This window comes from Henckelia pumila, chromosome 4 (genome assembly GCF_033568475.1).
Source record: "Henckelia pumila isolate YLH828 chromosome 4, ASM3356847v2, whole genome shotgun sequence".
NCBI lineage: Eukaryota > Viridiplantae > Streptophyta > Magnoliopsida > Lamiales > Gesneriaceae > Henckelia > Henckelia pumila.
Window position 1 is genome coordinate 211,465,139 of NC_133123.1, and position 23,102 is coordinate 211,488,240.

The following is a 23,102-nucleotide window of genomic DNA, read 5'->3' on the forward strand; positions in this document are numbered from 1 at the left end:
GCAAACTATACGGATTGGTTCCGTAAGTTAAAATTGTCCTGAGTTTGGAGAAGATTTTCTATGTGCTAGAAAAGGCTCCTCCGAAAACAGCCCCGGCTGATGTAACTTCGGAAAGGTTGGCCGAACTAGAGAAATGGTGGGACCATGATCTCAAAGCCAAATGTTACATGCAAAGCTGGACAAGCCTAAAGAAGTTTGCCATCACTGCGAGAAACCCGGTTACTGGAAGAGCAACAGCAAAGAATATATCGAGCAGTTACGAACTGCAAAGGATATATTTTATATTGAAATAAATGTTTCACTTAATACCACTTCTTGGGTATTGGATACCAGATGTGGTTCTCACATTTGCAATGAATTACAGATGATGACAAGAAGTCGTAGGCTAAGGATGGGTAAGACCCAGTTAAGGCTCGGGAATGGTTCTAGAGTTGAAGCCATAGTTATGGGAAACGTTTGTTTAATTTTGCAAAACAATTTTAAGCTATTTTTTAGAGATGTTTTATTTGTGCCAGATTTGATTAAAAACATTATTTCTATGCTTGATAGAGATGGTTCTTCTTGCAATTTTGTGAATGAGATTTGCAATATTTAAAAGAATGAATGTTTGATTGGAAATGGACAACTTAAAACGATCTATATAACTTGAAATTAAAAGACGTTCCATTTAATTATGTTGATAAACCGGCAACAACAATAAAAAGGAAAAACGATAGCAAAAACCCGGCAAACCTTTGGCATGTGAGGCTAGGTCATATTTTCTCAAGGAGGATGAACAAGCTAGTGAAAGAGGGCATGTTTGATACGTCTGATATTAACCCTCTACCAACTTGTGAGTCCTGCCTAAAAGGAAAAATGACTAAATCTCCTTTCAAAGGAAAACCTGAGCATAGTCAAAATCTGTTGGATTTGATCCATACAGATGTTTGCGGCCCATTTAGTATTGGTACTAAATTTTGTCACACCTACTTCATTACCTTTACTGATGATTATTCTAGGTACGGGTATTTATATTTGATGAAATATAAGCCTGAATCATTTGAAAAGTTCAAAGAATTCAAAGCTGAAGTAGAAAACAAACTAGGTAAGAGTATTAAAGCACTTTGATCGGATCGAGGTGGAGAATACTTAAGTACCGAGTTTTTGGACTATCTAAAAGAGAATGAGATTCTCTCCCAGTGGACTCCTCCTATTACACCTCAACTAAATGGCGTTTCTGAGCGTCGCAATCGAACTTTATTGGACATGGTTCGATCTATGATGAGCTTCACTGAGCTCCCACCTTCGTTTTGGGGCTATGCACTTGAAATGGCGGTATTGTTGTTAAACAATGTCCACACTAAAGCAGTGAACAAAACTCCATATGAATTATGGACTGGAAAAACTCCTAAGTATTCATACTTGAGGATTTGGGGATGTCCTGCTTACGTGAAGCAGACAGTGGAAGATAAGGTGGATAGTCGATCCACCTTATGTTATTTTGTAGGGTATCCGAAGAATTCAATCGGATATTATTTCTATCATCCTACTGAAACAAAAGTGTTTGTTTCGAGGAATATCACCTTCATGGAGAAGGGGTTCTTACTTGATAAGAAAGGCAAGATGATGGAACTCGAAGAAATACGAGAAGAACCCGAGATACAAAATAACGATCCCGCACATCTGGAACCAATAAATGACACGCCAAATCCTAGAAGATTCGAGAGGACTTCTAGACCTCCTATTCGATATGGTCTGCTTCTTGAAGGGGATCAAAGTGAACCCGACATTGGATGTGATCCAAGAAACTTCAAGGAAGCAATTTCTGATGCTGATTCGAACTTATGGCTTGAAGCTTTGCAGTCGAAAATAGACTCGATGCATACAAACCAAGTTTGGTTTTTAGTAGATTCTCCCGATGGAATTGTTCCAATAGAATGTAAATGGATCTAAAAGAGAAAACTTGGGCATGATGGTAAGGTACTGACCTACAAGGCACGATTGGTAGCAAAAGGTTATACTCAAAGACAAGGTGTTGACTATGATGAAACTTTTTCACCAGTCGCAATGTTCAAGTCCATAAGAATCCTTATTGCTATAGCAACTTGGTATGACTATGAGATATGGCAAATGGATGTGAAGACTGCATTCCTTAATGGAAACATTAAGGAAGAAATTTATATGATGCAGCCCGAGGGATTCACATTTATGGGAAGCGAGCATAAGGTATGCAAGCTTCAGAGATCAATTTATGGTCTCAAACAGGCATCAAGAAGTTGGAACCAAAAAAAAATTTGATGAAACAATAAAGGACTTTGGTTTCATCATGAACCCGGAGGAACCGTGCGTATACAAGAAAGTGGTTAAGGATGCTGTGACATTCTTAGTACTTTACGTTGATGTCATCCTACTCATTGGGAATGATGTAGGGATGTTGCAGTCAACAAAGATATGGTTATCAGGTAGATTTTGAATGAAGGACTTGGTTGAGGCGTCCTATATTCTAGGAATACAGATCTATAGAGATAGATCTAAGAGAATGATAGGACTCACTCAAGCAACCTACATCGACACCATATTGAAAAGGTTTTCTATGGATGAGTCCAAGAGAGGACATCTACCTATGTGCCATGGAGTTTCTCTATCCAAGTCTATGTCTCCCAAGACTGACGAAGAGATAGAGAAAATGACACACATACCATATGCGTCAGCCATAGGAAGTATCATGTATGTGATGATATCTACCAGACCGGATGTGGCCTATGCTCTGAGTGTCACAAGCAGATATCAAGCCAACCCCGGTCAAATGCATTGGAAAGCTGTGAAGGATATTCTTAAGTACTTAAGAAGGACTAAGAATGTATTCATGGTTTATGGAGAAAAAGAATTGAAATTGGAAGGCTATACTGACTCTAGCTTCCAAAGCGATGTGGATGACTCGAAATCAACCTCTGTATTTGTATTCATGCTCAATGGCGGTGCTGTCTCTTGGAAGAGTTCCAAGCAGGACACCACAGCGGATTCCACCACTGAGGCAGAATACATTGCAGCATCAGCTGCTGCTAAAGAGGCCGTTTGGATGAGGAATTTTGTCCAAGATTTGGGGGTCATTCCTGAAGCTGTTGGTCCAGTCCCGGTGTACTGTGACAACACTGGTGCCGTTGCTCAGGCAAAGGAACCAAGGTCTCATCAAAGATCCAAACACATACTAAGGAAATACCACATCATCCGGAAGATCGTGGAAAGAGGAGACATCACTATCAAGAGAGTGGCCTCTGCAGACAATATCGCTGATCCACTTACTAAGCCCTTGTCAGGACCATTATTTGACAAACATCGCGAAGTAATGGGACTACGTAGTATGACTAGTTGGCTTTAGGGCAAGTGGGAGATTGAAAGAGTGGGTGCCCGGTTAGCCAACTTGTGGCTAAGGGCTTTTGTGACTCTGTGTGTAAACAATCTTTGTTTAATATAATTTACACTTTTATATTGGCATTTACTTTATCTTTTATCATATTATTATGTTGTGACGTACTATAAGATGTTTAGATAAAGACCTTGAATATAATAGAGTGCATGTAAGATGTGATAGTAGAATTGAATGACTATCATGAAACACATCTTATAATCACTGTATATTCTAAACAGTTCCTAGTCAATTGAGCCGTCCGCTAATAAGGATAAGGATCGCTCTAGATTGAGACTAGCATTTGCGATGCCTAGTACCACGTTTCATTGGTATAGAACATAGAGATGTTCGAAGCATGCAAATGGATATTCATATGATGGATGATCGAACTACCCTATTCGGACTTTCCAAGTGGTTATCATTAATTGAATGGATAAGTCCGCGGTTTTGGTTGTACACCATTAGTCCTTACTACTTGAAACATCATGGAGACTCTATATGTTAGTATTGTACTTTGACTCATTTACCGACTCTATGAGGGTCATTAGGTGTCGAGATTGGGTATAGTTACGACACATATAGGAGTCAATGCTTTGTTGTCAAGGATTCACCACACGCTTGCGAGTGTGGATATCCTTTGCAATCTGAGGAGATATTAGTGTGACAAATCTCTGGCCAGAGTACATGATGTGCTTTAGGTTACTTGGTCTCCTAGTAGCACATGCGATGTCACTATTTGATCTTCAAGATGCATTGTATAGTTATCGAATCTCGAAAAACCACTACAAGAAAATCCTCAATCCACAACAGTCAATAGACAAAATTTTTAAGGAAAAACTATTGTCTTCCACCTTTCGACAACATTTTTATTAAAAAATGTTGTTGTTGAGCGTTTTTTAGTATCAAAGGCAATAATATTTTAAAAAATGTTGTCTTTTACCTTTTCTTTTAGCTACGACAATATTTTTTATACAACCTACAACAGTTTTTATATAATGTTGTTAATGAGAGTGTTTTTTGGAATTAAAAACAACATTTTTAAAAATTGTTGTAAAAAAATGATGTTTTTTAATTAAAATAATTTTTTTAATTAAAATAATTTATATATAAAAATATTAATATTTTATGATCACAAGCTTATCAACAAGTACACCTATACGTACTCAAAAAAAAAAGAAATGAAGTACTCAAAAAAAAAATAAAAGAAACAAAACGTAGACATTAGCCCCAAATTGCTTCACCACGTTTCTTCCGCCTTTTCTTCGATCTTCTCTCCGGCAGCTTCGGCGTCGTCGTCGATTACCACGGCGGTGCCCTTGTTCGAGAGCCTCTTCCCTGCTTTTGGTTTCTTCTCAAAGATTTAGCGCCAAATATCCGGAGAGTCCAAAAACTGCCAAAACCCTCGATTCTGCCGCCGCCGCCTACTGCGGCTTCGGTCTCCGACACCTCCACCTCCACCTCTATCGATAGGTTCGAGTCAATTAGTTTGCTCTCCTAAAGCTCTTAAAAGCTATATTTGCCTGTGGGAAATGGCGGTTGAGAAGAACAAGCTCGACGAGGAAGCTTGTGTTCTTTGATTTTACAAAATCGTGCTTTCCTGGGATTATCTTCGCATCCTTAAGGAATCCAAGGTATCGCACTCCCTACCCTCTTCCAATTTTCCTCGCTATTTAATTTTTTTTTTGGGGTGGGATTTTGGACGTACACTGTTGGTGCAAGCTGGGTTCTTATGTAGCCTTACTGAATCACTGCTCCCGTGCTCCGCAAAGTCTATCACACAAGTCTTATTTTTATTTTATTTTACGGTGGTCGTGGATTGATTATCAACTCTAAATCTTTGTATTTGAGCGTCAATTAAGGTTTCCTCACAATTTTTTTTGTGTGAATTGTTTAGAAGTGGAGCCACGATAAGAAAATTATGGAAGGTGGTGTCGCGGGATTGAAGAAAGTAAAGGACACATATACTTATGTTGATGACTATTTCAACACTTTTGATCCTTTAATTTTTGATGAGGTCAAAGCTCAGATATCTCAAGGAGAGGACGAGGAAGAAGGTGTTCTTTATTTTCCAGCATTTGGTTTATGATTGATTTCAATTGTCTTTTCTTTGCTTCTTGACATTAAAGTTTTGGAATTCTGAAATCTCTCTTGAGGTTTCTTTCCAGTTTTATTGTGCCTATGGAAGTAATTTTATGAATTTTATTTTGTCTCTCTTCATGGTTAGCTAAATTTATTTGCTTTCACAGTTGTTGATGGAACTTGTTTAAATATTTAACTTACCACATTTAACTAACATGGTACCTATCTGGTTTCTAAAACTATCGATCGGAACAATTTTTTCTTCGAACAACACCGTATGCTCGCTGTAGGTTAGTCAGCAAACATTCCCAAAAAATATAGCCAGGTTTGTTGATTAAGTTCTAGAGATGATATGTGGCATCCTGTTTCAAGTTATACATCAAGAGGAGACTCCCTTGTTGTACAACCTGGATTTTGCAGAAGGGGTGTTAAATGATGCAACTTCAGTTGTTCTATATTTCTATTCAGTTCAATTCAAAAGCTTGACATCAGTAGAATTGACAGATGGACGGTGCTCCAACTTCTCGTGGACTTCCTGTATTTGTTCTCAACAAGCATTGCTCTTGGAGTTTCTGTGAGTTTTAAAATCTTAATTTATTGCTGGGATTTAATGAAATTGCGCGGGTTGATTTAAAGTTCCTTGCTCTGTTTACTTTATACAAATAAGTGCCCTTTCAAGCTCAGTTCTTTCTATTTTCTTTCGGGCTGGGCTTTTGAATGCCGTTTTTCTCAAGGGCTTGTATTTTGGCAGGTAAAATGATTTAATTCATTTCTTTTGGTCTAGCACGATGCTACTAGATTGCGTGTTGGGTAAGAAGCTTTGATATATACAAAGTGGAGTTCAAAAGATGCCTTTGATTGAGTGATGTGTATGGACTGGGCCTTTATTTTTGTCCGCACGAAAATGTTTTCTTTAGGAGTTTTTTCTCGTAGGCGGTCTGAGGTCATCCGGCGGTTCAGGCGGGCAAGCAAGCGGTCGAGCATTTGCAAAATAAACTCGGCCATCTATAAGACTATGGATATATGATCATCCAGTGATTTTGACATTATTTTTGTATGATTATATTAATTTCTTGATGCAATTTTCTGTTGCAGCTTGCAAGGTTGAAGAGTTCATTCAAGGTTTTGCTTCCAGGATCCTGTTTTTCCCTTGCTAATAGCAAAGAAGATAGAGGTGAATTTATCTCGTCTGGATTATTTATCTTGTGCTTATTTGGACAAATTTGTTACTGTTTCTCCACACTTTCATTCCTGTTGTTCTTGACAACTTTTATGTTTTTTGCTGGATCACATGAAGGGTATCCTGCGGGTTTTCTAATATTTCATCCCAGTCGTATGTGCTAAAATTGGTCGTCTGCAGGAAAGATTAATATCGCTACCCAGTGACAAAATTTTTAAACTTTTAGCCACTTTATATAGTAAATCTCATTATAATATGTCTCAGAGCCAGGGATTTCCAGGGGGAGATCACAAATGGAGCATTCTGATATTGCTAGCATAGGTTCATAATCGTGAAGTTCCTTAACTGGAAAGTGCTTCAAATGTTATGATTTCATCATTGCTTATTTTCTGCATTTGTCAAAATTCTTAATCATTGATGATTTAAATGCATCATGTTTGTAGGTATCCTATATATGGTGGCATGCAAGACTGAAATTACATTCACTTTGGATTCTTTGGACAGAGTTTGGAGATCAGCGACAACAAATGGCCCAACGCTAATGAGGTTTGATTTCTGTTTGAATTTTTTTAGATGATATGATTAATCTTATCTGGATTTTTGTTTCGTCACATTTTTTATTCAAGGTCTAAACTCCCTGCAGATTCCACAGAAATAATGCTTGTTTCTGATAATGAATTGAATTTCATGGTGGCTCTAATTTTTTCATCAATATTTCTGTTTTGGAAGTGGTGGTGTTATTTTTCCTCCTAATTTATTGGACTTATTTTTCTTCGTACGTGATTGAAATTTCACTGTGAAACAGAAAGGTGGGATTTAGGTGTACAGAGAAATTATTTAATGAATATTTTTATGCATCTCATGACAGTCAGGAAACTATTCAAGTTGGTTACATTGATATTTTAGTTGTTTATTGGCTTGAATATCTGTGAACTGCATCTCTTACATATACTTTCATAGAATCCTGTTGAGATAGAAGGATTGAAGAATGCACACATTCGAGATGGAGCTGCTGTTGTGCAATACTTAGCTTGGTTAGACAATAAGGTATATTCAGAATTATAATAGGCTGGATACATTAGGATTATTTTGTGTCACAGGATTGTGTTTATTTGTAACAACTCTGACGTGGAACATTATGCTTTATCTCCATTTTTCTACTCTTTAGAGGAAATCAAAATTTTCATTAACACGATTTAATTTGAAATTGAAATCCTGCTTTAATGATTGTGATCTGATTTCATGTGATTTCTTCTTGATCTGACATATGTGATACAGGATGTATGTTTTTTTGTTGAAAGAAAGAGTTTTCAAGATTTTTTATTATCAAAAAACCTACTGATATACTATGTTGATTACATGTTTCTGTATCCTCATATTCAGGAGATTTATGGTGCTTGTGGTTACTTTCTGGAAAGTGATAGCAATAAGAAACATCATTTGTAAGTTTGTTGTTCCATTCACGAGTATGGAGTATTAAGTTAATCCCTATCTTAGCATTAGTTTTAACCTTGGCATCTTTTCTCTGAACCTGTTGTGTATCAATTACTAGTCTCTCTTTTCATTTCCTTTCCACTTCATTTAACACACTCTGCTGATTGTCGGATTTATTCTGACCATGTTAAGCTAAAATAGATATTGTCCAACAGATACTGGATCACAATTTTGTACCATCGTTGAAGCTTAAGCTTTAGAATTCCAATTTCACTGCCTAATTTGTCAAGCTAAGACAGCTTAAAGAGGTATTTCATTTTGTTTCTGCCTTCCCCTCCCTTTCATTGGATAAAGGATACCAATTTTTGCGCTGTACTATTAAGTAATTTTATGGGTTTGTGTTTGATTGATCTCCATCGACAGTGGATAAATGCAAGCTCCTCATAGATATTATGTGCACAGGGCAGTTTAGTGGCAAAGCGGAATAACTAAAGTTGTACACGCGTCAACTTCTGATTTTTCTATTAATATTTGTGTTTTCTTTATCAACAGCATTTTAGGGGATTGAATTTTCCAACCATTTCATCTGTTGGTCCAAATGGATAAATTATACATTATGGTCCAGAGGCATAAACATGTGCTGAACTTGATCCAAACAGTATGTACTTGTTTGATTCAGGAGCGCAGGTGTGTAAATTAGCATCTTTTTTTCTTCTGTTTTAATTGTGACATATTCTTTCACAGAACCTTCATCCTTATTTTTTTCAAGTTGATTTCTTGGTTTAATTTAATTTAAACCAATGGCAGATTCTTTAGGAAACTACTTTGCACATCCACAACTTTCCCCTGATCGTGAAGAAGTAAGTTCTCAAAAGATTAAACATAGTTATATTGAATTCTCTTGCTGCATCAATCCTATGTATCATCATGTTTAGGTCTCATGCATGCATTCGAACTTCCCTACTTAAACCCCAAAGGATCATCAATAATTGTTAAGAACTCCTCAGGTGACCAATAACTGTATTTGTGCATATGAATCTGATAAATATGCTCAAATTGTTGACAAGTCTCTTGCTGCAACTTGGGTAAAGGGAGGAGGATCAAAACATATCTTTATAAAAAGTTTAATTAACTTGAATATGAGTTCTTTTTTTTTGTGAAAGGGAATATGAGTTTTTTTTGGTATTTAATTAGACATATCTTTTTATGTTGTTATTACATTAATTGTTTGATTATTATATGCAATATGCACATTATTTTTTGGGGTTGTTCCAAAATGAACAATGTTATAATTTATGTTTGGTTAACGAGAACTAACATCACTTCAACAATTATGGCTAATGTTTGTTTTCGCAGGCAATTGCGAGGACAGAGAAATTAGATCAAGAAACTACTTATGAGTTTTTAGTTAATCTAAGATTTTTATGTTTATGGTTTTTGTTGTATTTAATGTATCATGTATACTTTAGAATTTTATGTTTATGTCATTTGATTGGTTGCGTATGAAATTTTAAGGATGTCGTAAATATTATTTTGTTACGTTAAAAAATTGTATAATAATTTTATTTTTATTTATTTTTATTTTGAATGATTTATAATATTATAATTTTTATTTAATTTTTTTTTTATTTTTTATTTGAAAAAATACAACGTTTATTTTCAGTCTTCGTAGGGGGTTTAAAACTGTTGTAAAAGCACGTGTTGTTAAAAGTCACGCTCAAAGACAACAGTTTGTAACTGTTGTCTTTGAGAGAAAATACAACAGTTTCACGCTCAAAGACAACAGTTAAAAATTGTTGTTTTTGAGAGAAAAAACAACAGTTTTTTAATGTTGTAAAACTGTTGTCTTTTCTCTTAAAGACAACAATTTTTAACTGTTGTCTTTGAGCGTGAATTTTATCAACACGGGCTTTTACAACAGTTTTGAGCACCCTACGACAACTGAAAAAAATGTTGTCTTTAAGAGATTTTCTTGTAGTGGACTCTCGATGTACCAATGGTTGTTGATTCGATCGGGATATATGGATGAAGAGACCGTACTGTACGCTAACCAAAACCTACTGGTTCTTGCAGGCACTATCAGTGATACCTAGGGAATCATGGGGCGATGTTGCTAGGTGCTCTTACAATGATTCGATGGGTAAGTCGGAAATTGTTGTTCCGAGTCACAAGGAGTTGTGAGCCCACGGCTAGCTGTATCCCTGAACCATTGAGGGTTACACACGTAATGGATTTCTAATCCCCGTTGAGATAGTTGAATTTAAAGAGTTAAATTTGGCGAAAGAAAAGTTGGAATTTTTAACTAAAGGGAGTGAAATTTCCTAAAATGACTTAGGGATGTGCATTTTTGGAAATCACTGAATTCGAATTCAGAAAATTTATCTTGACTTTAAAATATGCAGAAAAGGTTTCTATGCACAATGACGAAATTGGTTTATCATTCTGAGTCACGATGAATTTTATATTAATTTCTGAACATACGGGCTGTAGTAACCCGGAACCCATTTTAAGATAATAATATGTTAAACATGATTAAGGGTTGGTAATTGATCTATTTCGGAGTGTTGTTGGACTTCGGAAGAGGAATTTGGGCTTTTGACTTTGGGCCAGATCGGAAGCTCCGATCCCAGTTCGGAAGCTCCGATCCTGACCACTACGGAAGCAGATCGGATACACGGGGATCGGACGTTCCGATCAGGAACGGAGGTTCCGATCTCAGCCAGCCAGCAATGCTCGATGACTCAGCCGTGAGTTTTGACAAGTGTTGATCGGGGGTTCGATCGGAAGTTCCGATCCCGGAACGGTGGTTCCGATCCCGACGTGTCGGACATGCACAGAATGAGCTGGAATCGGAAGTTCCGATCCCGAGATCGGTGGTTCCGATCGTTGCCGAGATTTTGGCTATAAATAGGGCTCATTTGCTTCAGTTTTGAAATACTAATTCCCGCGTTTCCTTCTTCAGTTATATAGTGTGAGATATACACTTGAGGGCCCTATCGGTTAATAGTGAGGTTCTGAAATAACCACGGTGAGGTTATAGTCATTCAGGACTAGCGACTCCAAAGGGCTAACTACGGACGAAGGTATGGTCCGGGAATCTATTTAAGTTTTGGGAGTACTTATTAGCTTAGTTAAGGCTTATAGAATTTATGTAGTGATACGGTGAACTTTTGAATATAGGCTTGGAACCTAGGATCTATTATACTTGAACTAGCCTAGAGGTACGTACACATTGACTGAGATTGCCAGCGAGTATACATGTTTATATGTTGCATTTATTTGGCATTATTATATGGCATGATATATGATTTATCGCTTTCTATATCCATATGTCATGTGCATATACACGTTGAGCCTATACCTTGTTATACCTGACTATAGAGCCGCTCAGCTCTATACTCGATAGTCTGTCACTGAGAGTACCGCGACGGTGGGGGCATTTATGTCTGTCTACTCTGGTGTACTAGACGAGTGTGGTTGCACCCAGAGGTTGATCCGTGCGGTGGCAGCACTCATGTGGCGCCGGTTCTGAACATGACTTTTCAGATGACCCTGTACCAGTCATCATGTTGCATGCATTATATACATATGTTTACTCATGTCTATGTACTGGGCGTAGCGCTCACGTCCAAGTTGTTATCTTGGACACCCTATTCCATGGGGCAGGTCGCAGGATGGACGGAGCTGGTAGTTCAAGGCAGGACTAGGGAGCAGGAGCTTTGAAAGTTTTTATACAGCACGATTTATTAGCTGTATAATGTTTACTTTTAAGAATTTCGATATGGTTGTATCACTACAGATTTTAAGCCTGGATTATATTACTAAGCTGATATGTAAATTATGGATTATGTTTCCGCACGTTTTTACTCTGTTAAGTATTTTGTTGTATTAAGTTTAATGCATGCTATTAGTTGCCAGTTAGTAGGTGATTCCATGCAGGGTCACTACATTTTTGGTATCAGAACATGCATAGATTTTGGGATTAGTACTTGGGATTTAGTTTAGTAATTCTTGCGCATTTGGGATTTTAATGTGCAATTCTTTTCAGGATATGGCTGACGAGAGTCACGGTAGTGTTGGCCAGGGAAGTGGTCATCATCATCTTCGCCATCATCATCAGGATGATCAACATCGTCCTCATGAGGGTAGACGTCGCTACTCTATTAATAAGTTTATGCAAGTAGGACCGAAACCCTTAGTGGGAGGTGAGAATCCTGAACAAGCTAGAAGCTGGATGTCTAAACTTGAGAGCACGTTCCGAGCTTTTGAGTGTACTGAGGAACAGAAACTGGAAGTTCTAGAATTCGTTCTAGAGGATAGAGCACGTTTTTGGTGGGATGCCAAGGTTGCTCAGGCACGTACTAAGAGAGGACAGGTGACTTGGGGGGATTTCTGTCGGGAGTTTCAGAAATTGTATTTTCCTCCGGCTGTTCGCCAAGCACGATCTATGGAGTTGCTTACTTTGAGACAAGGATCAATGACTATTGATCAATATCAGCAGCGATTTCTTGATCTGCTACCTTTCAGTCCTCATATCAATGCGAGTGATGCGTCGAAGTATGATATCTTTCTGCAAGGCCTGAACCAAGATATCTACTCTCAGGTTGTCGTCTGTGATGACCCGGTGTCTTATGAGACTTTGGTGAACCGTTGCCGTCTTGTGGAGACCAGCAACAGGCGTGGACAGTTGATGATGCCAGCACAGCCTAGTGGATTTATTGAGCCTCGAGCTCAATCTGTTGTGTCATCTGTACCTACGTCTTCTTCTACTCCTACTACTTCATCTGGATCTCATGGTTCACGAAGTATGTTCCGTTTTGGGAAGAAGAAGAAGAAGGAGGAGTTTTGTAGCCATTGTGGTGGGAAGCATCCTGCAGCTTCATGTCGGAGAGCTACTGGTGCTTGTTATATTTGCGGTCAGCAGGGACATCTGCGGAGAGATTGTCCTCAGTGTATGGGTTCTGCTAGTGGATCGGGATCACAAGTTGGATCTCAAGCTTCTATTTTTCCACGTCAGCAGCCAGCACCACAGAGTTCTTCTGGTTATCGTCCCCAGACTCAAGGGCAAGTGTTTGCTCTGTCTCAGGAGCAGGCTACTGAGGGAAGCGATCGCATGTTGGCAGGTAACTTCTTGTTATGTGGTATTCCTGCACTTGTATTAATTGATACTGGAGCATCGCATTCCTTTATTTCTAGTCGCTTCCTTAAGAGACATAGATTACCTTATGTATCATTAGATATGGATTTAGTTGTATCTACTCCGTTGGAGCAAGAGATAGTAACTAAGCGTCTAGTGATGGGTTGCCTTCTGGAGTTTGAGGGTAATGTGTTATCGGCTAATTTGATGATATTAGCGATGACGGATTTTGATTGTATTTTGGAAATAGATATGCTGACTTTGTATCACGCTACTGTGGATTGTTATCAGCGTCTGGTACAGTTTCATCCCGTTGAGGGTGATAGTTGGTACTTTTATGGTGAGGGTGCGCGACCTCCGATGCCACTTGTTTCGGCTCTGAAGGCATGTCATGTCTTGGAGTCAGGTGGGGAGGGCTACCTCATCTATGCAGTTGATATGTCCATGAGTAGTACGGGTATTGATCAGCTACCGGTTGTCAGTGAGTTTCCTGACGTATTCCCTGATGAGATTCCTGGTTTTCCTCTGGTTCGAGAGGTTGAATTTGGTATTGATCTAGTACCAGGAACTACGCCTATATCCCGAGCACCTTATCGTCTGGCACCGTCAGAGATGAGGGAATTGAAACAGCAGTTACAGGATCTGCTTGATAAGGGATATATTCGTCCGAGTGTTTCTCCGTGGGGAGCACCTGTTTTGTTTGTCAAGAAGAAGGATGGATCGATGCGATTATGTATTGATTACAGGCAGTTGAATCGTGTCACCATCAAGAATAAGTATCCTTTGCCGCGGATTGATGATCTGTTTGATCAACTACAGGGTACTTCTGTTTATTCTAAGATAGATCTGAGATCTGGATACCATCAGATGCGGGTACGAGACTCAGATATATCTACGACTTCTTTCAGGACCAGATACGGGCATTATGAGTTTCTGGTGATGCCATTCGGTTTGACGAATGCACCGGCAGTCTTTATGAATCTGATGAATCAGGTATTTCGAGATTATCTGGATAGATTTGTCATCGTCTTCATAGATGATATTCTTGTCTATTCTCATGACAAGGATGAGCATGCACAGCATTTGAGAATTGTTCTACAGACGTTACGAGATAAGCAGCTATATGCGAAATTAAGCAAGTGTGAATTCTGGCTTGATCGGGTAGTATTTCTCGGTCATGTGATTTCTAATGAAGGGATATCTATTGATCCTAGTAAGATAGAGGCAGTGCTGAACTGGTCTCGACCGATGACGGTTGCTGAGATTCGTAGTTTCTTGGGTCTAGCGGGATATTACCGTCGGTTCATCGAGAATTTTTCACAGTTGGCCAGGCCTTTGACTCAGCTTACACGAAAAGATGTTGCCTTCATTTGGTCCTCGGATTGTGAGGAGTCATTTCACGAGCTGCGTAGACGTCTTACTACTGCACCTGTGCTAGCTCTACCTTCTGGATCAGGAGGTTATGTTGTCTATACTGATGCCTCTGGTCAGGGGTTAGGATGTGTTTTGACACAGCATGGACATGTTATTGCCTATGCTTCTCGACAGTTGAAGTCGCATGAGAGTAATTATCCAGTGCATGATCTCGAGTTAGCCGCCATTGTATTTGCGCTCAAGATTTGGAGACATTATCTTTATGGCGAGAAATTTGAGATATTTACGGATCACAAGAGTTTGAAGTATTTATTCACTCAGGCAGAGTTGAATATGCGACAGAGACGCTGGATGGATCTCCTGAAGGATTATGATTGTGAAATCAAATATCATCCAGGTTCTGCTAATCTTACTGCTGATGCCTTGAGTCGGCAGGTGAGACTGTCTGCACTTCAGACTAATGAAATATCTCATATGATTCAAGAATGTTGTTCATTGAGTTTTACGCTCAAGCACAAGAAAGGGAGGAATGGGATTCGTTTGTATACTATTCTATCTGAGCCGGTATTGTATTCTCGGATCAGAGATGCTCAGATATCTGATGTTAAGACTCAGCGATTGGCACGTCTAGCCAATGGAGTTAATACATCTGGATTCCATTTTCAGGCAGATGGTTTATTGTGCCTATCCAATAGAGTGGTTGTACCTAATGTTGCGGAGCTCAGGAATGATATTCTATCTCAAGCTCACAGGAGTCGATTATCAGTTCATCCTGGAAGTATGAAAATGTATAAGGACTTCCGAACTAGATTCTGGTGGAAGGGGATGAAGCGAAGTGTGTATCAATTTGTTTCGAGATGTTTGGTTTGTCAACAGGTCAAGGCTGAACATCGACGACCAGGTGGATTACTGCAGAATCTTGAGATTCCCGAATGGAAGTGGGAGCACGTAACTATGGATTTTGTCACCCACTTACCTATGACGTCACGTCAGTGTGATGCTATCTGGGTCGTTGTTGACCGTTTGACGAAATCAGCACATTTCATTCCTTATAACCGGGAATATTCTTATGATCGCATGGCACGCTTATATATCCAGGAGATTGTGCGATTACAAGGGATTCCAGTGAGTATTGTCAGTGATAGAGATCCGCGATTTACTTCACGTTTTTGGGGTAGTTTTCAGCAGGCGTTGGGTACCACTCTGAGTTTGAGCACGGCGTATCATCCGGAGACTGACGGGCAGTCAGAGCGCACTATTCGTACGCTGGAGGATATGCTACGTTCTTCTGTCAAGGACTTTGGTTTATCTTGGCAGGATCAGCTACCTTTGATTGAATTTGCCTACAATAATAGTTATCATCGTAGTATTGATATGGCACCTTTCGAGGCATTGTATGGTCGACGGTGTCGTACTCCGTTATTCTGGGATGAAGTCGGGGAACGGCAAGTCGAGGGTCCTGAATTGGTGCAGCAGATTGTAGACAAGGTAGATTTGATCAAGCATAGGATCAAAGTTGCTCAAGATAGACAAGCCAGTTATGCGAATATTCGCCGCAGGCCACTTCAGTTTGAGCCTGGTGAATATGTTTTTCTGCGAGTATCACCTTTCAGGAAGGTGATGAGATTCGGTGTGAAAGGCAAGTTGTCTCCTCGTTACATTGGGCCTTTCCAAATACTGGAGAAGATCGGATATGTTGCTTATCGTTTGGCTTTACCGCCATCTCTTTCCAGTATACACAATGTTTTTCATGTGTCGTTGCTTCGACAGTACATAGCTGATGAATCTCATGTGATTCAATCTACTGATATTCAGCTAGAGCCAGATCTGTCTTTTGTTGAACGACCAATCTGTATCCTAGACAGGAAGGAGAAAATTCTTCGGAACAAGACTATACCACTTGTGATGGTACAGTGGCAGCGCCGAGGCGTTGAAGAAGCAACTTGGGAAACTGAGAGTCGTATGCGAGCAGAATATCCTGAGTTGTTTGCTTTGTATTTTTTATTACCATATAAGATGTAATTACCGTTGTTGTAATAAGACATGGTTTGTTGTTTCATATTGTTATCTTGATTTATCTTTAGATGTTATTTCGCGGACGAAATATCTAAAGGTGGGGAGAATGTAGTAACCCGGAACCCATTTTAAGATAATAATATGTTAAACATGATTAAGGGTTGGTAATTGATCTATTTCGGAGTGTTATTGGACTTCGGAAGAGGAATTTGGGCTTTTGACTTTGGGCCAGATCGGAAGCTCCGATCCCAGTTCGGAAGCTCCGATCCTGACCACTACGGAAGCAGATCGGATACACGGGGATCGGACGTTCCGATCAGGAACGGAGGTTCCGATCTCAGCCAGCCAGCAATGCTCGATGACTCAGCCGTGAGTTTTGACAAGTGTTGATCGGGGGTTCGATCGGAAGTTTCGATCCCGGAACGGTGGTTCCGATCCCGACGTGTCGGACATGCACAGAATGAGCTGGAATCGGAAGTTCCGATCCCCAGATCGGTGGTTCCGATCGTTGCCGAGATTTTGGCTATAAATAGGGCTCATTTGCTTCAGTTTTGAAATACGAATTCCCGCGTTTCCTTCTTCAGTTATATAGTGTGAGATATACACTTGAGGGCCCTATCGGTTAATAGTGAGGTTCTGAAATAACCACGGTGAGGTTATAGTCATTCAGGACTAGCGACTCCAAAGGGCTAACTACGGACGAAGGTATGGTCCGGGAATCTATTTAAGTTTTGGGAGTACTTATTAGCTTAGTTAAGGCTTATAGAATTTATGTAGTGATACGGTGAACTTTTGAATATAGGCTTGGAACCTAGGATCTATTATACTTGAACTAGCCTAGAGGTACGTACACATTGACTGAGATTGCCAGTGAGTATACATGTTTATATGTTGCATTTATTTGGCATTATTTTATGGCATGATATATGATTTATCGCTTTCTATATCCATATGTCATGTGCATATACACGTTGAGCCTATACCTTTTTATACCTGACTATAGAGCCGCTCAGCTCTATACTCGATAGTCTGTCACTGAGAGTACCGCGACGGCGGGGGCATTTATGTCTGTCTACTCTGGTGTACTAGACGAGTGTGGTTGCACCCAGAGGTTGATCCGTGCGGTGGCAGCACTCATGTGGCGCCGGTTCTGAACATGACTTTTCAGATGACCCTGTACCAGTCATCATGTTGCATGCATTATATACATATGTTTACTCATGTCTATGTACTGGGCGTAGCGCTCACATCCTAGTTGTTATCTTGGACACCCTATTCCATGGGGCAGGTCGCAGGATGGACGGAGCTGGTAGTTCAAGGCAGGACTAGGGAGCAGGAGCTTTGAAAGTTTTTATACAGCACGATTTATTAGCTGTATAATGTTTACTTTTAAGAATTTTGATATGGTTGTATCACTACAGATTTTAAGCCTGGATTATATTACTAAGCTGATATGTAAATTATGGATTATGTTTCCGCACGTTTTTACTCTGTTAAGTATTTTGTTGTATTAAGTTTAATGCATTCTATTAGTTGCCAGTTAGTAGGTGATTCCATGCAGGGTCACTACACGGGATTTGCTTGTCAGGCTTGAACTTATGACTAATGGGTCCTAAGCTGTTAGCAGCCCACATTATAAATAAATTATTGCAATACAAAAATTAGACACACAACCTCATAATTGAAAAGGAATTTTCGAAAATCTTGAGAGGGTCTCAAGAGGATTTTCGAAAATCCTGTCTCCTTTTTGTGAGAGAATTCAGTCTGTGATTTTTTCAAAAATTACATTCTGAATTGACAGATCAAATCTGTAAATCTCTTCGATAAACATCTGATTGATTTCTAGTGCAATCAATTAGAGGGTTTCAGTTTTCTATTCGTGGACCTAATTCAGGAGTTGATCGAGCGAGTCATCGGTTCCTGGGATTTACAACAAGAGCAGATTTAATTTGTTGGAGTCCATAGTTCAAGCCATAGCTTGAAGAGGTAAAATTATAATTGTTATTATTATTTTACTTGTTAATTTTAATCGTAAGGATTTGATACCCATGATATGGAATCGTTCCATATCAGAAAAGAAAAATTTTTAAACTTCCGCTGCTCCGGGTATCAGATCTGACTGATCTGAAAACGTGTTCCAACACCATAAAGTTTAGCAACTTCACACTAGAGTAAATATGTTAGAAACACAATAAAAAGTTTTGTTATCATCAAAATCAGGATTGCTTGTGTTACAAAACCCAACAATCTCTTTCTTTTTGATGATCACAAAACTTGGATAAAAATATGAACATTGAAACTCAAGTAATGCAAAAATCATATTTTTATTTAACATATTTCTCCCCACTTTTTGTGTGAATAAAAAAGACACAAATTAAGAAAAAAAATTTCTCCCCCTTAAAATTATAATTAGCCCCCCCCCCCCCCCTCCCCCTCTATTTTTGAATGTTTGAAATCGATAAAATTAGAGGGGTAACTAACCAACATATTTTCAAAATATGCAATACAGAACAATTTCAAACACAAATAAAACAAGTTGAGAAACTAGCCTTTTTATCAAGAATTGACAAAATTAACTCGAACCGCCAAGCAACACAAAGTCAAGGTTGACATGACAACTGAAATGTTCATAAATCATTTAAGCGTCTCTTTTAAATATTTAAGCACAACTAATGATGTTAGGGAATTGACTAGACATGCTCAATATCAAAGACATGATAGCACAAATAGAACATCATATTAGCAGTAAAACTCAAGTGCTCTTTCAAAGCTAATTTAAACTGAGTGTACGGAGTTTTCTTGACTATGTATGGCCGTGATTCGAGGTAATAAGTCCTTTCAATTTATGAGTGCAACATCCTTGAGATTCATGACAAAAACGCCAACTCATGTCCTATGCTCTATTTTTTGGGCAGCACACTGGTCTGAATTCAAAGAATCAACTGATTTTATTCGTGCATAACAGGGCTGCAAATTTTATACTGTTGTGATCATCTACAATTCTAGTTTGCAATGCAAAAAACGGTTTATCGTTTGGACATTCGAGCAAATAGTTATATCATTTTTCCCAAAGTCGCTGCAAGTTGCCAGAAAACTCAACTATGCATATACATGCTAGAAAAATCATAAAAAATGAATTTTAAATATGAAAATCAGTTTCAAATGCTATTTCAAGAACAACTCGCTCTGATACCAATTGATAGGATCGAGCACGGTGTGTAGAGGGGGGTTGAATACACACTTTTAAAACATTTTGAGCTACAATAGCTCGGTTCTTGAAATATTGAGTACCGATGAATTAAATCGAGTTTGGTTTTTAAACAAAGTGGAATACACTCGATATAATCTTTCGTAGAAACTAACTTAACATTTTTTAAATCATTTTAAAAGGATGGAAGTTGAAATAATGAAAACGGTTTAGTTGAAGCATTTTATCAAACACTTTGAATGCAACATTTAAGAATTTTATCAAACACATAAAATGCTTCAACAATGCAATCTAAAATAGTAGCAATAAACAAAATAAAGAAATAAAGAGACTAGGATTTGTTTATAGATGTTCGGAGATTTCAAATACTCCTATGTCACCCCTTCTTCCTCATCAAAAGGATATCACTATAAGACTTTGATTTATACAATTAATTTGTACAAACCCACTCCAAGACTAGGAATTACCCACTGCCTATATTAGAACTCCTAGCCACTGCTAGATTGTAGGCCGCAACCTCACAATCCGCATATAGTTTTACGTCTTTATGCTAAGACTACAAACACAATCTTTAAGTCTTTGTGTAAAGACTCTCACTTAACTAATCTATGAAATACATCTCTCTTTTATATGTGAGTGAGTTGGGTGTGAATAATTTGACCTTTCACGGTCAAGAATTTTGATGTGTTGTTCTTCACACCTTGGCTTTGCTCTCAACAAGCTGATTTCTTCAAGTGGGCTGCCCATGATTTGAATCTCCTTGCAAAGCTTGTTTTTGAACTCTAATATGTTGTATTTATAGGCTCCAAGAGTGATATCACTACAAGAAAAACGCAAAAAAACAACGGATTTTATCCGTTGTCGTAGGGGATTAAAAACTGTTGTAACTGATAGTGTTGTTAAAAGTAGGTACCTTTGACAACGGATAAAATCCGTTGTCGTAGCTCTCAAAGACAACGGATTCGTACCTACGACAACGGATAAAATCCTTTAGTACTTTAGTACTATTTATGTACTTTTTTCTGGAGCTAAACTGAATTTCACTAAACTGATCGTGCTAAACTGAACTTTGGTGCGAAACTGAACTAAGAGTAGTTTGGGTGCTGTAGCGGTTGAGCAAACTCAGTTTCGCAATAGTTAAGCAAGATTTTGTTATGTAGCAGTTTAGTGAGGTAAAATGAATTGCAAAACTGGAAGCCATTTTGCATGATCTATTGATATCTGGGCAAATTGATGAATACAAAAGTTATAGACCATGATCTTAGCTTTCCATCTTTATAAGAATCAGTACATTCGGAGTTCATATGCAAAAGTTATTCTTCAAATACCAAAGCTGCTCAAAATCAGTTTAGCACAGAATGAGTTGAGTGCATACAAACAGTTTAGTGTTATATCTCTTTATTAGTTGATTTCTGGGCAAAGTGATAAACATAAAAGTTGTAGACCTTGCTCTTAGCTTTCCATGGAATAAAGAATCACTCGATTTTGATTTTATATGAGAGTGTTATTCTTGATATACCAGACTGTGCCAAAACTTCTGCTCTACAGAATTTCACTTCCGTACTTGTAACTTCAACGTAGTTTAAAAGCTACTTAAAATCTGATTCAATCTTTGACTTGTGAATATGATTTGTATATAATTGTCTTATCTTTCCAACGCATGGTAAATCGTTCCATTTGGATAATCGAGCTACAAGATATGGCCAATATACAAGAACTACTCGAAGTAAATTGATGGTGTATTTTATGCTAAACAGATCGGACTCAGTTTGGTATTGCGACGTCTGTTTGACCAAGATAACATCCGTTTTGCTCAACTGACGTGAAATACAATATGTTCCAAATTACATTTTATTTGCATTAGTTTTGGCATATAATCATTTGCATCTTTGATGTATGAGATATCATCAAAAAGATAGAGCTCGCCAGAGATTCAGTTTTGCTAACTTTGAGTTTTGGCTTCTATCTTTAGTTTAGCAACTTTACACTAGAGTAAATATATTAGAAACACAATAACAAGTTTTGTTATCATCAAAATCAGGATTTCTTGTGTTTCAAAACTCAACATTTGTTGATATCTTAATTCTAATAGATCGTCTTAATGTGGCTTCAACACTTTCACAAACTTTGATCGTGTTGTTCAACCACATACTCAATATATCTTGTTGAGCATTATAGATCCACGGAATCTTGATCAACAATTTGTGGAAACTAATTATATGACTAGTTCTACAACACACACATTAAATTAAAGGATGTTGTGAAAAACAATCAGTATATAACTTGTGTGGACTGATGATCATCATAATGATCAATATTCTAAATTTGATCGCTCCCACTAATCAAGTCATTCCCAAAAAATTTCTTGATTCCACAAATTTTAGGATTTATGATGGACTAAAATATATATCCTTGATAGTTTTTGGTATATCCAATGAGATACCAATGAATGATTCTTGGATGTAACTTATTTTCTTATGTATTCAACTCTTAACTTAGATGACTATCCCCAAATTTGTATATGTTTCAAACTCGTTTTCCAAATTTTTTATAATCTAAAATGGTGCCTTTTAGACAACCTAAATTGGAATGCGATTCAACATATGCACACAGTCTATAAGAGTTTTTAGATCACAAGAACTTAAGAAATTTATACCTATTAATCATGCTCCGCACAATGTCCATCCTCAATGCATCTACCATAATACCTTTTACTTTATCTCATCTCATGATATTAATTTACTTATGAAATCGATTCTCTCTTCATAATTATTATGAAGCATTAATTAGAAATACACATACCATGAATAATAATCAATAAAGGTAATAAAGTATTTATGACCATATAAATCCATATCCGAACATAATATCCATATAAATGTTCTCCAAAATCTCCACATTCCTTTTAAAAACTTTCTTTGACACATTGACTTATTTACCCACAATGTAGTCCATTAAGTGTCAAAATCATAAAAATAAAGATGTCACGTGATGGAAAAATATTAATTCATAACAAATTTCTTAATACCAATATTTTTCTTAATATATTTTGTAAATTAATGTGAAAAGGCCCTCAAACAAAGTATCATTTTCCAAAATATCAGATTTATACAGTAACTAAATGATAAATCTAAAAATTAAATATAAATCCAATCGATACTAGTCTTAAACTGAAATCAAATTTATAGAAAAATTTGGAATATCTGAAATTTTCCGACTACAAAATAAAACCAGAATGCAAAACTAATTTGCGTATCACAATAGCCTTCACATGTGAGAACATCTA

The 23,102-nt window shown here is 37.8% G+C and overlaps 1 long non-coding RNA gene across 6 annotated transcripts; it reads left to right on the top strand.

Moving 5' to 3' along the window:
* Window positions 1-4,594: 4,594 nt before the first annotated feature.
* LOC140864775 (uncharacterized) lies at window positions 4,595-9,582 on the top strand. 6 transcript variants are annotated; one of them, XR_012144344.1, is made up of 11 exons: window positions 4,595-5,019; window positions 5,283-5,442; window positions 5,972-6,041; window positions 6,219-6,641; window positions 7,091-7,193; window positions 7,608-7,694; window positions 8,031-8,089; window positions 8,297-8,389; window positions 8,634-8,768; window positions 8,889-8,941; window positions 9,438-9,582. It is a non-coding gene; the product is annotated as an uncharacterized lncRNA (long non-coding RNA). The 6 variants fall into 6 exon arrangements; XR_012144345.1 differs by having other exon boundaries at window positions 6,219-6,277; window positions 6,401-7,193; XR_012144348.1 differs by having other exon boundaries at window positions 6,219-6,277; window positions 6,563-7,193.
* Window positions 9,583-23,102: the final 13,520 nt, after the last annotated feature.